We start from the raw sequence: 15,942 nt of genomic DNA, 5'->3' as shown, positions 1-15,942 counted from the left end.
GAACAGCTAAATATTAATGTGTGCATAAGGTAATTCAAATAACAGGATAGTGTATATTAATTTGATATGGGATGGAGGAGGCCTCTCTGAGATAATAAGAAAACATTAGAAAACTACTTGGTAGGCTGAAGTGAGGGGATGGCTTAAGCCCAGGAATTTGAGGCTGCAGTGTGTTATGATTGTAATTCTGCATTCCAGACTGGGCAACAGAGTGAGAGCTTGTCAGTAAAAAATACTAAAACAAATAAAACCTAAAAAGATCATATTGACTGTATAAAATTAAAATATTCTGTACATAGAAAGTACTATGTTCAATCAGAATATGAACTACAAATTAGAAATAGAACAAATTGTGACAAAAGCTAAGTTAAATATCTAATGTATTCCTGTAGAATAAAAAATTTAAACACCTCAATATAAGAGTTTTCAAAAATACAATTTTACTTTTCTCAGAGTTGAAGTAACAGAACTTTAAATAATGTTATCATATTTTAGCAGAAAGTTTAAAAAGATTATAATGCCCAATGCTGGAGAGATGAAGTATGGTGGATTTTTTTTTTAAAGATACGTACTTTTATGAACTACTTGGGTCAGCTTATACTAGTACATGCATTTTGTAGGACAAAATGGTAACAAGTGTCAGAAATCTTAAAAATAATATTTTTGATACAGTAATTTACTTTTTGAAAGTTGTGTTTAAGAAATAGAAATATATATGTAAGATTTAGCTAAAATAGTATTTACTTCAGCATTATTTATAATATAATTGAAATAACATCAAATGTTATTTCATAACATCAAATGATACATTTCATAACATCAAAAATGATATTTTTGATACAGTAATTTTACTTTTTGAAAGTTGTGTTTAAGAAATAGATATATACATAAGATTTAGCTAAAATAGTATTTACTTCAGCATTATTTATAATATAATTGAAATAACATCAAATGTTATTTCATAACATCAAATTATAACATCAAATGTATGATATATCGATATTATGGAGTATTATGCCATCTACTTAATTTAATAGGCTAGAACGTTCGTGGTGTATATTTAGAGAATAGAAAGTTTCCAAAAATATATATAACACACTTCAATTTTATATGTGTAAATTATACAAAAGATGAGAGAAACATCACAAAATATTAATAGTGACAGTTTTGGATACTGAGATTATGGGTAGGCTTATTTTTATGTATATTTTTTCCATAGATAACATTAAACATGACATACTTTGCAAATACTCTTTCATATTCACATATTTCTGTATTATCAATCTCTTAATGTGATAGTTTTATAGAGAAGCTTCTCAATTGCACCAGGCAGAAGTTTACTTTTTCTTACAGGGTGGAAAGGAGGAGGGAAGTACAGCAGGGGTAGATAAGAAAGGATGCAAAGGAGATGTTTTCTTTGCTCTTTAGCTTCAAAAAGTGCCCTGTACCATGTTTCAGTGGCAGGTGTGAGTGAAAAAGAAAATAGAAGAAAAACAGATAAATAGATGGATTTTGTGATCCATTTAAATATATCATTGATATGTGTGATGATCCGTTGCATTATCTATTCGTGGACAGAAATTATTCTTTTAATAAAAATGCAAACAGCCTTTTATTTTTGCTATACATTTGTACCAAATACAAAATACTATTTTGTTGTCATTTCAATTTCCTCTGGTTGCTGAGGATGTACTCTTTGAATTCAGTATATTTTGACAGTCCTTCAATTTCTCAAAGTTTAAAATGTGAGATATTTTCTAATAGAACGATTTGTTCTCATGCATAACTGTGGTCAGGAAAGAGGAAGTCAGTAACTCAGAGTGTAGTCTTGCCTGAGACAGAGGTCACAGGACAGCACAACACAGCATGTTATTACCCCATGTAGTTGAGTTACATTGTTTTGTCATAAATATACGTGGAATATACATTTTTTCTATGTATCAGCAGCCCTTGAACTATCGCTGTCCTTTTCCTGTCTTCACTAGGATCAGATCACAAATGCAGTCACAATCTCCCTAGTTATAAGAACTTTTGCAAATTTCTATGGAAGACTCACCTTTTCGTTTCGACGTCCTTGTCTCTAATGCAATTTCAGATACGTTGGGTTTTCTGAATTCCAGACTTTAATTAATTGCAGGCATTAATTGCGTTATCTGGGCTCCTAGACTTTCTTTTCTTTTCTTTTTTTTTTTTTGAGACGGAGTCTCGCTTTGTCGCCCAGGCTGGAGTGCAGTGGCCGGATCTCAGCTCACTGCAAGCTCCACCTCCCGGGTTTACGCCATTCTCCTGCCTCAGCCTCCCGAGTAGCTGGGACTACAGGCGCCCGCCACCTCTCCCGGCTAGTTTTTTGTATTTTTTAGTAGAGACGGGGTTTCACCGTGTTAGCCAGGATGGTCTCGATCTCCTGACCTCGTGATCCGCCCGTCTCGGCCTCCCAAAGTGCTGGGATTACAGGCTTGAGCCACCGCGCCTGGCCGGCTCCTAGACTTTCAACATATTTTTGATGATGGTAGACTGTTGACTCCCTCAGTACTGCTTTTGTTTTCATGGCTTCCGGAATTTTAGCTTTACACTGTCCCTGGCCTCACTGAGCTATTTCTAATCCTTCTACTTGCCCCAGGACTCTGTTACTTACTCCAGTGTTATTAAAATGCTTATCTCAAGGGTCTCTTCTTTCTGTTTGTTCCATCTTAATGTAGTTTTGGTTTTCTATATAAATGGAAAGGTGTTGTGTAGAAATATATATTTTCCAACTAAAAGTATGATTTGGTGATCTTTCCAGCCTGATGAATATGGATAAATTTCATTTTTTTTGAGTTGCTACAGAGGAGCATCACAGTATTGTATCATAATATTTATTCTTCTACTGATAAATAATGATTTCTACTTCTTTTGTTATAAACAATGCTGTGATGAAAATATTCACATATTTCTGTGCATGTGTTAAAAATACAAAACTATGTGACAGAGCAAGACTCCGTCACAAAAAAAAAAAAAAACAAAACTATGCAATGGATTAATAAATTTGAATTCTTAGATCAAAGCTTATATACTTTTGAAATTCTGGTAATGAGTTACTTTTAATCAATACTGTCAAATTATCCATTAATATGGCTATATTAGTTTCTACTCTGTCAATCATATTTAAGAGACTGTCTGCACCAGGTGTGGTGGATCACACCCGTAATCCTGGCACTTTGGGAAGCTCATGCAGGAGGATTGCTTGAGGCCAAGATTTTGAGATCAGCCTTGACAATGTAGAGACACCCCATCTCTACAAAAAAATTAAAAAATTAGCTGGATCCAGTGGCACATGGGTATAGTCCCAGCTACTCGAGAGGTTGAGGTAGGAAGAATACTTGAGCCTAGGTGTTTGAGGCTGCAGTGACCTATGATTGGGAGCCTGTGTGTAAAAAAGAAACACAAACAAAAACAGAGGGTCTATTTACTCACATTTTTATCCACTTTGACTGTAATCACCCTCCTTAATTTTTACCAGTTGGATGATGAAAAAAACCTCTTCTTTAAAGTTACATAGTAAAGGGGAGCATATTTTCATCTGTTTATCGGTGATTTGTATTTCATTTTTGTGACATTTATGATTGATGGCTTATTTTTATATTTAAAAATTTATAAAAGTGCTTTATGTATTACAGAAGTATTTTCTTCCTTTGTTATTTTTAGAAGTCCTTTTCTTATTATGAACTATAATACATATGCAGCCCCAGAAAAACGTATATCAACTTACTAGTAGAGCAAACAACCATGTATCCACTCAAGTTAAAAAAAAAGCTTTCAAAAAGTTTTAAACAATTCTTCCTGTTTTTTCACTTGTCTGTAGTGGAAGGGTTAACCTAAATCAATTTGTTTGCTGTAACCACAAGCAGAAGTCTTTTATTCCTTTTTAAAATTTTTTTTACATATTTTATGTATTTCTATGGGAATGATAGTAGTTTTATTCACATAGTTTGTTAGACCTATAAAACCTACAGATAAATCTTCTGTCAGTTTAACAAGTGTTGTCTGTGTAGTGAACAGCTCATATTTTGTTTGCCTATCTCCCATTCCTCTGGGAATGGGAAAATCGCTGCCCCCTGACCACAGAGGGTTGAAGTGATGGACTGGGAAATGAAAATATGAGGTCATTCTCTTTCTGGTGGCTGAAAAGGAAGCCAAGAAACGGAAACAAACAAACGTGGGCAGAGGAAGAGAGATTATAGAAGGAATAATATTTGAGTTATTTTTCAAGTTTTATTCTGAGGCCCTGTAACAGTTCTGTACTTAAATTCCATGACAGTATTGTTAGGATGACTTTCTTTTACGTTTAAGCTGGCTCAGGATGGGTCTTTTCTATGGCATGGGACGGAAACATGTAATGCATATAGAATAACTGCCTGATTTTGAGATAGATTAATTTACTTCCTTTCAATAGAGTTTGGATGTAAATTTCTAGGAAGGGCATTAACACACCACAGAAGCTATGTGCAGGTAAGTTTATTGATGAGATGTTGTTATCCTTCTTCCTTTTGTTTCCATATTTAAAAGTTTAGTAAAATTGAGGGAAGATTAAGTGATAGAATTACAGGGAGAAAGAAAGGATAAGAATTTGTTAAAGGTTGCTAAAAACACCCGATAAAATGCATAATAGGGTTGTACATTTCACTTACTGTGTTTTCTGATCTAGAAGTGCTAGTTAGCTCTCTGTCATATCACTTCTGAGACTGGGTGCGTTGACTCATGCCCATAATTGCAACATTTTGGGAGGCCAAGGTGGGAAGATTGCTTGAGCCCAGGAGTTCGAGACCAGGCTGGGCAACTTAGACCCTCGTCTCCACAAAAAATTTAAAAAATTAGCCAGGCGTGGTGGCGCGTGCCTGTAGTTCTACTTACTTGAGGGGCTGAGGTGAGAGGATTGCTTGAATCCAAGAGCTCAAGGTTTCAGCGAACTGTGATCATGCCACTGTACTCCAGCCTGGGTGACAGAGTGAGACTCTGTCTCAAAAAGAATTGTCACATTACTTTTTGTAGTTTTTAGTTTCTTTCAGATATTTTAAAGATTTTAAAAATTTCTTTTATCATAATGATTTCATAATAGGTTTGATAATTCTAATATAGGAAGTCTTTATGACTCCATTTCAGTTGTGTCTGATTTGTCTGGATTTGAGCTCAAAGTATCTTGTTTCCTTGCATGTTGGTGGTCTTATACACCACCTTATCCAAGTCCAAAGATTATCCAAGTCCAAAGATTTGGTTATCCAAATCTTTGCTTATCCAAGTCCAAAGATTAAACTTTTCTGTCAAAGTTTAATTTTAAACTAGTAGTTTATTCCAGTTTACTCTTTTTCAGACAGCCCTAATTAAAGAAGGGGTTGTGGTGCTTGTCAGACTTTCTACTTAGGTAGGTGCTGGCTTTTACTTTAGTTATTCACATTCTAAGAAGCTACTAAAATGTCAGATCTCTTCACAGCCATATCTTCAAATAGACAAATACTCTCTCTACCAAAACAGTTTTGCAAGTTGTTCTTATTTTATTGGGCTCCCCCAATTTTCCTAGATTTTGGTCTGGTAATTTTCATCCAAATTATAATTTATATATGTATATGTATATATATATCTCTCTCTGCATATATCTATACACACACATATATGTATATCTAATACATTATGCATATAATATAGAGTTTTTTTTTTTTTTTTTTTTTTTTGAGACGGAGTCTCGCTTTGTCGCCCAGGCTGGAGTGCAGTGGCCGGATCTCAGCTCACTGCAAGCTCCGCCTCCCGGGTTTACGCCATTCTCCTGCCTCAGCCTCCCGAGTAGCTGGGACTACAGGCGCCCACCACCTCGCCCGGCTAGTTTTTTGTATTTTTAGTAGAGACGGGTTTTCACCATATTAGCCAGGATGGTCTCGATCTCCTGACCTCGTGATCCGCCCGTCTCGGCCTCCCAAAGTGCTGGGATTACAGGCTTGAGCCACCGCGCCCGGCCATAATACAGAGTTTTAGCTGCCCTCATTAGGAGAATTGATCTGTCTTACCTGATCCAGCATATGAGAAGTGGAGGTCCTTTCTAGCACTGAAAGTGGAGCCGTGGTTGCTAGAGCCTGAGATAGGAGTGAGGATTAACTTCAGATGGCTGTAAGAAAATGTTTTAGGGTGATGCAAGTGTTCTGAAACTACATCCTGATCATGATTGCACAATAATATAAATTTACTAAAATGCAATCATCTGTATCCTTAATACGAGGAAGTTTTACGGCATGTGAATTATACCACACTAAAGCTGTTTAAAGAAGAAATTCAGAGGTGATGATTAAAAGAGTGACAGAAATCTCAGCTAGACTGAGAGGAAGTATGAAAGTGCAGAGAGCTTATACTCTCATTCCCTGTTGCATTTCAGGAAGGAGATCTGTGCATAGGGAGCTCCAAGGCCAACATGGTGACCATAGAAGAGGAGAAACGTGATTTGGCATGTTTGCGCTGGGAGAGTGCTGAAGATTGTTCTTCTCTCTTGAATACTGTTAGCTGGGTGGCATGGAGAGAGATACAAAATTTCACACTTGCTTCTTGTAGAGGACTTGGAATGTAGCTGAGGAAGAACCAATGGCATCCCTGTGATGAGAACCATGTTGGGGAGGCCATGGCATGGGCAGCTGAGGGAGAGGCCAGATGGAGAAAGTAGAGGAGATCCAGAACATCTCAAGTGCATGCAGGAGTTGAGGCTGGGACGTTCAGGTGAAAGGCAGCAACCACATGATGCAGAAAGAATAGACCACGAGCTACACAAGCTGAACGTTCTAGAAGCAGAGGTGGTAGGGACAGGAACTGACAGATCTGCAAAGATAAAATTGCTTTTCAATAAACCCTACACTGCCTCTCCATCTGGACCTCAACCACAGATGGATGGGAGCCCCTGCCCGTCCAACTCCCTGAGCATGTATGAGCTTTACCTTGTTCCCAGAAACTGTCTTACAGAAAAGGAAGATAGTCCTTTTGAGAGAGGAATGACAGCCTTGATAAATAGTTCGACCTTTGAATTGGCTGAATATTTTTCTAAACGGGACTTTTAAATAAAAAAGACGATTTTGAACCAGAAGAGAATGATTCACCTCTAATTGGCATTTTAACACTCTGCCTCCACCCAACCCCCAGCCATATGCCTGAATGGGTGTTTGGCAGCAAACTCAGTGCATTTGTTTCAAAATGAAGACACTTCACTTTTGTTATACATCTGAGCTATAGTGTGTAAATGTTAGTTCCCACACCACTGCATCAGCTATCATCTATTAATAACCAAACACATTTTCCATGTAGGGAGATGATTGCCAAATAATATGTGTCCATATGAATAAACAAGAGGTATTTTTCTTCTTGTAGATGAGAAAGCCTCATGGCTCTGTGTGAAAATTTGCAGCCTCTTTGTTTTCTTTGTCAATGCTAGTATATTTCACTCTGCTTAAAAGAGATCATCAAACTGGTTAAGATGGTGCAGATTTTCAATAGTGTGGGTACTGTTTCCATTTCTCCCAGTTTCAACCAAGTTGGTCAACTCTCTGCCCTAGAAATAGCATGCTAATTTTTGAAACTCTAAGACCTATTTCTGTTGTTGCTACTGCTTTATATCCTCTTGCTCCTCTCCACTTAGTCCAAATGCTCCCCTTTCTACTAGGCTCAGCTTGTACTCCCTCCCCCACAAATTCTTCTCCAAGCACTTTAAATCATACATATTTCCTAACCCTCTGAATTCACAAAACATCTAAATACAGACATTTGGTTCCCCACCACACACTGCCTAGGATAGTAATGTAACCATCTTTTATGTGTTGATCTAAAATCTCTCTCAAGCTTCATGAGGTTAGAGCCTATAGCCTATATTTCTTTGTATATACTCAGAGTGTTTATTACATTGTTTGGTGTCAATCAAATCTGAGCACCTCTGCTGCTCTTTTACTTTATTAGCTATATGCCTCTGAAGCAAATATCTCAGCTTCTTTTAGCCTCAGTTTCTTTGTGAGGTTGTTGAGAAGGCTAGTGAGATTAGGTATGCAAAGACTTTAGTTTGTGTATGTATAAATGATGGCACACAAATACTCAATAAATGTCAGCTGTCATTGGGAACGATCCTTGAAGGCAGAAATTGCATCTTCTTTCTTCCTTCTTGTTGACTAACCTTCAAAAAGGATTCATGTCCAACCAGTTCTCATGTCCTTCCCAGCTACAAGCCTCCACTGATCCTGGGCCCTGTCATCTCTTGCCTGGATGGTGGCAGTACCTCTTAACAACTCTCCCTGACTCTCCCCTTACCAGCCTGAAGTCTGTCCTCCATACAGAGTCCAGGGTGACTCTACTGAACTGAAGAGTCATGGGATCTCGGATAAAGTTAAAACCTTTTGTAGCTTCTTATTTCCCTTTGTGTAAAATCCCAAGTCATTGTAAGGACTGCTTCCATCACCAACTCCCTGTCTTCATCTTCTACCTCTCTCCTCCTCAGTCACTCAACCCTGGTCAAACTGGTCTCCTTTTGTCTGTGGACTGCAGCAGGGATTTATCAATCTCAGGACCTTCATTCTTACCTTTTCACCTGCATGACTGGCTCCCTCATATTTTATGGGTCTCTGCTCAAATGTCACCTTATCAGAGAGGCCTTCCCTTACTACCCAATGTAAATACCATAACTTACGCCATCCCCCAAAACTCTCTATCTCCCTTACTTGGCTTTATTTTTCTTTGATTCACTTATTCTTGGAGGTATTATATTTCCATCTATTCACTTGTTTTCTGTCTTCTTCCACTGGAAGTTAAGCTTCATGTGGATAAAGTTTTATGTTGTTCTCTGCTCTATTTCCAGTACTTTAAAAAGTACCTGGCATAGTCCATAAAAAGAATGAAGACATTAATGAAAGCATAATTAAGTAATGGCGTATGTTTAACAGCTATATGTTGAAAAGTCATCTGAATGGTGTTAGCAATAGGAATGATGAAATTTTTTAATATACAAGTTTACTCTATAACCTCCAAAGTTTCAGCATTATTTTTTAACTGAATAGGTTCCAACAGTCTATAAATTTTGACTGTGTTAGGATGGCCATATTCACTCTATCACCCTATATCCTATATTGTTTATTGTTGCACTGTATCCTTTTCGTGGTGAGTGTATTGTTATTTACTGTGTGGCGATCATAGGATTTCTATTGTGAGCCCAGTCAGACACTGCTGCTATAATTGTTGGAATCCATTACTCACAGAGTTGCCAAATTTAGCAGATATAATACATGATGCCCAGTTACATTTGAATTTCAGATGAACAACAACTAATATTTTAGTGTAAGCGTGACCCAAATATTGTGTGGGTCATACTTATACTAAAAAGTCACTGTTCATCTGAAATTAAAATTTAACTAAACAGCTATATTTTATCTGGCAACTATAATTAGTAGCTGAATTTCCTACCTGTTTATCTTATAGTTCTGGATGTTTTCTACCTTTTCGAAATCCAAATCAAGCAATTTTAGCTTGGCCACCTTGGTCTGTGATCTCTTTTACCACTAGAAGGATTATTTCACTTTTGTTTTTGGCTATTTGTAGAAAGCAAAACCAAAAGACAAAAAGGATTAAGAATCCTTCTTTTCCCCTGATTCTAGTAAAACAGAGTATAGAGCACACACAGTTCAATTAGAGCTTCATTTTGAGAGGGAGCTTTGAATAATGAGTTGCTTTCGCTTGTCTCAACCATCTATTAACTCACCATCATGAAATAACAGATGGCCTGGTGTGAAATGTGCCTACAGGGCTCTCTTTATGGGAGAAACTTATGCCAAGGGCTGCATTTGTTTCTCTTTTCTAATTACCCATTTGGTGGAGATATTTTTGGAATTTCCAGCAGTGAGCATTACTAGGCTGAGGATATGATTGGAACCTGTATCACTTGTATGCGATATCTAGCATCTAAGCTCTTGCTTTTATATGATTTCAGGCTTTGTGTATTATTGTTCACTGAAACCTGAATAAAATATTTTTGGCCATGAATGAAGAATTCATAAATTAATTCAAGTTATTTATTTATTTATTTATTGAGACAGGGTCTTCCTCTATTGCCCAGGCAGGAGTACAGTGGCGCGATCTTGGCTCACCGTGAACTCCACTGCCTGGGTTCAAGCGATTCTCCTGCCTCAGCCTCCCGAATAGCTGGAATTACAGGTGCCCATCACCATGCCTGGCTAATTTTTTTGTAGTTTTAGTAGAAACGGGGCTTCACCATGTTGTCCAGGCTGGTCTTGAACTCCTGACCTCAGGTGATCTGCCTGCTTTGGCCTCCCAAAGTACTAGGATTACAGGCGTGAGCCTAATCCTAATTCAGGTTTATCTATACAGTGATGGTAATTATTTCCTGAAGGTTGTACAAAAATATGTAGTTTTTCTGATAAATTTCATTTTGTTTAGCTTTAATACTCCTCAGTTAATAGATTGTTCTTACTTTTTAATCCCAGAACAAAGCATCATCAATTGATGTATGTAGGAGTCACTTTATCTAACAAGCTATTTCACCTTACCCCACTTTAAGAGGTGGGCTAGTGGATTTCAAAGGCCATTTGACTCAATAAACAGAGTTCAAATCTCTTATGTTATAGGTTGCTTTTCAGGTCTTCTTTTTGTCCCATAAACTACTTCTAGTTTTGATTTTCTAAAGATATGTAGAACTCTGTGAGGAAATTGCATTCTTAGAATTATTAGACTAAAGTGTAGGGCAAATATTTATAAAGAGAGTAAATATTGATAGAACAGGCAGTATGGTGTAGAGCTCAGAATAAATAATATTTGGTTTGCTTTGTTCTCTTACCTTTCAAATTTTGCTTACTCAAAGGCGCCGTGTGAAGCAGAAGCATCCATTATTGTGTACCCATTGGGATTTACTTCTTGAAGAACATCGAGTGCTCCGTGTCCATGTCCTCAGGGCTGTTTTATTCCAGCTCAAATAATAATAATAATAGTAATATTAAAAAATATAGGCCGGGCGCGGTGGCTCAAGCCTGTAATCCCTGCACTTTGGGAGGCCGAGACGGGCGGATCACGAGGTCAGGAGATCCAGACCATCCTGGCTAACATGGTGAAACCCCGTCTCTACTAAAAAATACAAAAAAACTAGCCCGGCACGGTGGCGGGCGCCTGTAGTCCCGGCTACTCGGGAGGCTGGGGCAGGAGAATGGTGTAAACGCGGGAGGCGGAGCTTGCAGTGAGCTGAGATCTGGCCACTGCACTCCAGCCTGGGCGACAGAGCGAGACTCCGTCTAAAAAAAAAAAATAAAAATAAAAAATATAGTTAATTTTTAAGCACTCACTATGTGCTGGTGGCTTTTCATGCAATATCTTACTTGCCCTTCCTACTCGTGGAGAACTGTAATCAGTTGTTAAAATTCTTCCACTCATTATGTTTCTCAGTAAGGGGAGAATAAATAATAAATAGGTGAACAAGAAAACTATTACTTAAAATGTTAGAGGAGGAGGATAATTACTGGATCACTCATAGTAGTCAATTTTTTAAATAATATATTTAAAATTATATTTATTTTACCTTTATTTTTAATATAATATTTGATATATACTAAAGAATATATATATGTGTGTATATATATATATACACACACACAAAATAAAGCATGATATAATGACTAATCATGACCTACCATCCAAATCAGATCCTAGATTATTACCAATTACCTACCTATGTATTCCTTCCTTTACCCACCCCCACTGCCTTCCCTACTATGGGGTAATGACTGTTCTGAAAAGTTTGTTCATCATTCCACCATTTTTGTTTTTTTAAATATTTGTATGTATGTATGTATGTGTGTGTGTGTCTAGAGATTATATTGTTTAGCTTTGCTAATTCTGTGCCTTATAAAATACAGTGTCATACTATACAAAGTCTGCAGAAACATGCTTCTTTCACATAGCATTATGCTCCTAAAATTCCTCTATATTGTTGCATGTGGCTGTAGTTCATTCATTTTATAAACATATAATATTGAACTGTGTGAATAAACCACAATTTTTAAATTTCTTCTTCTGTCAGTGGGCTTTCGGGGCTTGATTTTTTTTACTTTTTTGCTAGTATAAGTGATACTATCCACATTCTTGGACACATCTTTTAGCACTTGAGCTAGAAACTCCTTCAGGCATATACCTACAATGAATTGCTGGGATGAAGGCTATGTGATTGTTTGACATTACAAGATAATGCCCAATGATTTAAGAAGGCAATCACCTTATTTCCTGGGTGAACCAGAATTGAGAACCCAAAGTTAATCTAATTCAAACTACTTATCTTGTTTTCTATTTAGTTTTATGTCCTAGAGACTGAATATCTGTTAAGGAGCAAATTCCAGTCAAGACAACATTTTACTAGTTATAACTGAGTTCCTGATGAACAGTATATGGTCTACAAAGGTTACTTATTGGGTAAAGTCTTTGAGAGATGATTCTGTAAACTAAAAGTCTAAACTCTGATGGTTGCAAAAATATAGAATGTTATAAGTAGAAGTCCTGAATATTGTAATTCCCAAGAGCTACTTCACTGAAATCCCTGGAAAGCAAAAGTATTATTTTGAGAAAATAAAATGGGAAACAACCTTTCTATCCCTTCTACTGATATGGAGAATATCTTGATACAGGATGAACTCAATGTGTTTAGTTAATTCTTTCTGGAATATTTTTGTTTTGCATAATTTATCCTTCTCTATGTTATGTGCTGGTCTATTGCAGGAAATACAAAAGAATTCTTAGTTGAGTGTGATTTACTGCTAAAAGTGTATTTTATCCATATATACAGTAAAAAAAAGTATTCACATAGTTAATTATATGTAGTCATATCTTTATTAGACATTTGTATACATCTGCTACAAATTGGAAATTTTTGGCTGGAGAAAAATCTAATACGTTTCCATCTCACCTAAAAGTCTTCTGATCCATTTGCAAGATTACTTCCCAATAGATTCCAATATAATCCAGATTCTTAAATTGCACACACTATTTAAGATTCAGACATAAAGTTACACGTTGTAAATGTTACCAGAAAATAGACCAACTATATAAGAAACTATTGATGTTCTGCTTGCATACAGAGATTAATCCCTCAAATGCTGTGTCCATGCTTTTGAACTGATCAAATTACCAATCTTTTGTTTGAAATCTGAGCTGTTAAATTTCATACTCTTACCATTTGGAAAAGGTAATACAGTTGAATAAATAACAACTACCCAGTCTTCAAAATTATGTTTTTTGAGCACATACCAACATGCGTTGTCCTGCACCAGACAGTATGGGAGCTGGCAGAAGCTCCCATTCTGTACATAGCCCCATTCTGTATTGTGGAGCAAAGGAAGAAATTTATATTGTAATAAATGATGAACTTTATAGGGTAGAACATTAAATGTTGAGTGAAAATTGTCATAACTTTTGGGAGAGAGCTATCTTTGGAGCAACTTATTTCTTGTTGTATTTATAAATTGAAAGTCCAATTTATACTGGATCTTTTTTCACTCTATAATTTTTTTGCTTTGAGTAATTAGAGTTGTTAATATTAAAATTTATTCACTGAAGTCAGATGTAGATTTGTAATTAGTATAAACTTCTTTTTCATTTGTTTCACATCTTTATTCTTGTTGCTTATAAATGTGTTGAGCACACAGTGCTAATTCTATGAGCTATTGCACACATTTTAAATAATTATAAAAACCAACAGAAAATATATTAAGCCAACACAATGGTGGGTGTTCAATATCTAGTGATCAAATTGAATGGCCAAAGCTCAAGTAATGTTTGAAAACATTGCTTATGTGATAACCAGAGTTTAGCCAACAGAGTCTAATTTGTCTATCTTTACTATAGACATGCTCAAGATATTTTATTATAAACTGTAGTCTCTGAAATAATATTGGTGATGAGAATTTAGTGACATGCAATCTATGAAACACTGAATTGTTTCACTTGAGATGTTTGATTTTCCTTAAAGCAGTTTGCTATGTTTCCACTTGGCAGCAGGGTTATGACTAAATTTTGGCTTGAAATGCATTATTAGATACAGCCATGACTAATGTAGTCTAAATTTCTTACTCACATTTAAGGAGGAAATAGAAGATGGTAAATGATAAACTAAAGATGATAAATAATAAGCTAAAAATGGTAAATGATAAACTAAAATATTATATATATGTGTGTGTATACACACATACATTAAGTGACACATGACTGTGTGTATATATATGTGTGACACACATATAAGAACATATCCCACATCGTTAAGTCTCACACACACACACACACACACACACACACACACACAGTCTTGTGTCTTTTAATGATGATGGGGGTATGTTTTGAGAAATGTGGTGTTAGGTGATTTTGTCATTGTATGAAAATCATAGAGTGTTCTTACACAAACTTATGTGGTATAGCCTACTACACACTTAGGCTATAGGGTATAGCCTATTGCTCCTAGGCTACAAACTTGTACATCCTGTTACTATACTAAACACTGTAGGCAACTGTAACACAATGGCAAGTATTTGTTTAAACATATAGAAACATATAAAAGGTACAGTAAAAATTTGGTATAAAAGATGAAAAATGCTACACCTGTAAAGGGCACTTACCATAAATGTAGCTTGCAGGAGTGGAAGTTGCAGGAGTGAGTGGTAAGTGAATTGTGAAGGCCTAGGACGTTACCGTACACTGCTGTAGACTTTATAAACACTGTGCACTTAGGCTACACTAAATTTATTTTTTTAAAAGTAATTGCACTGTGACATTATGATGGCTATGACATCGCTGGACAATAGGAATTTTTCAGCCCTGTTACGATCTTGGACTACCACTGTATGCGTGGTCTGTTGCTGACTGAAGCTCGTTGTATGGCACGTCTCTCTCATGTGTGGGTATAAAATCTTCCTTTTCTTTCTTATAAATGTTCGTTCATATTTTTCCAGGGAAATCATTAAGCCAAAGAGGAAATAGTCACTAATTTACAACATATAAATACCAGTAATCAGGAAAGATCATAATTAGTGGTGAATCATGATAATTCATACTTAACATTTATGAAGGTCTTTGTAATTTGTAAAATGGTTTTATCTTACTTACCTCTCCCTATAAAGTCATATGCATGTAACACATCAGGAAAATTAGGCCTGTTTGGGTTATGACTTCTCCAGCATTTCATGATTAATAATTCACCATCATCCTCTCACAGGTGGACTTATCCTAATACAGTTTCTTCTGCTATTTTTATATGCATATGTATTTTTACTTAGTTTAACCATAATACACATAAAAGCGACATATAATTTATATCCTATTTATTACTGTATATATTCATGTTTTGGCATTCTGTTTTTAGAATTATTATGCTAGATATCTGTGTAATATTTATTAAAAAGATGTGAATCTTCACATCTTTTCATGAGGGACCCTTATTCATTTACTCAAAAATATTCATTAAGCCCTTACAATGTGTCAGGTACTAGACACCGAGAATATAGCCCTGAACTAGGCAGTCAGTTAATGTCAAAAAATTTAAACTTTTTTTGGATATTATTTTGTAATATGTCATAAGTATATAAAAAACAGAACTGCATGCACTGGTCACAATAATTAGTCCTTTCCCTAAGAAAATTAGCAGGATTTTTATATGACCCTTGATGTATAAATTCCTTTTAAATAGACTATAAAAATTTATATAATCACTGAGTCCATAGTAATGTCTAATTTCCCCAAATTCCTACCAGGATATTACACACACACACGTACTCATGCATGTGAAATGTTGTGTATGTGTTTAATTTTGCTAATTTGATGGGGGATAAATGGTATCTTACATATTCAATTTATAAGTGTTGATAATTTATGAAAATATTAACTATATAATTATTTGTATATATAGAAACATCTGTT

The sequence above is a fragment of the Macaca thibetana genome, chromosome 14, assembly GCF_024542745.1.
Source record: "Macaca thibetana thibetana isolate TM-01 chromosome 14, ASM2454274v1, whole genome shotgun sequence".
NCBI lineage: Eukaryota > Metazoa > Chordata > Mammalia > Primates > Cercopithecidae > Macaca > Macaca thibetana.
The sequence above is the reverse complement of the archived record's forward strand: the minus strand, read 5'-3'. Positions refer to the sequence as shown.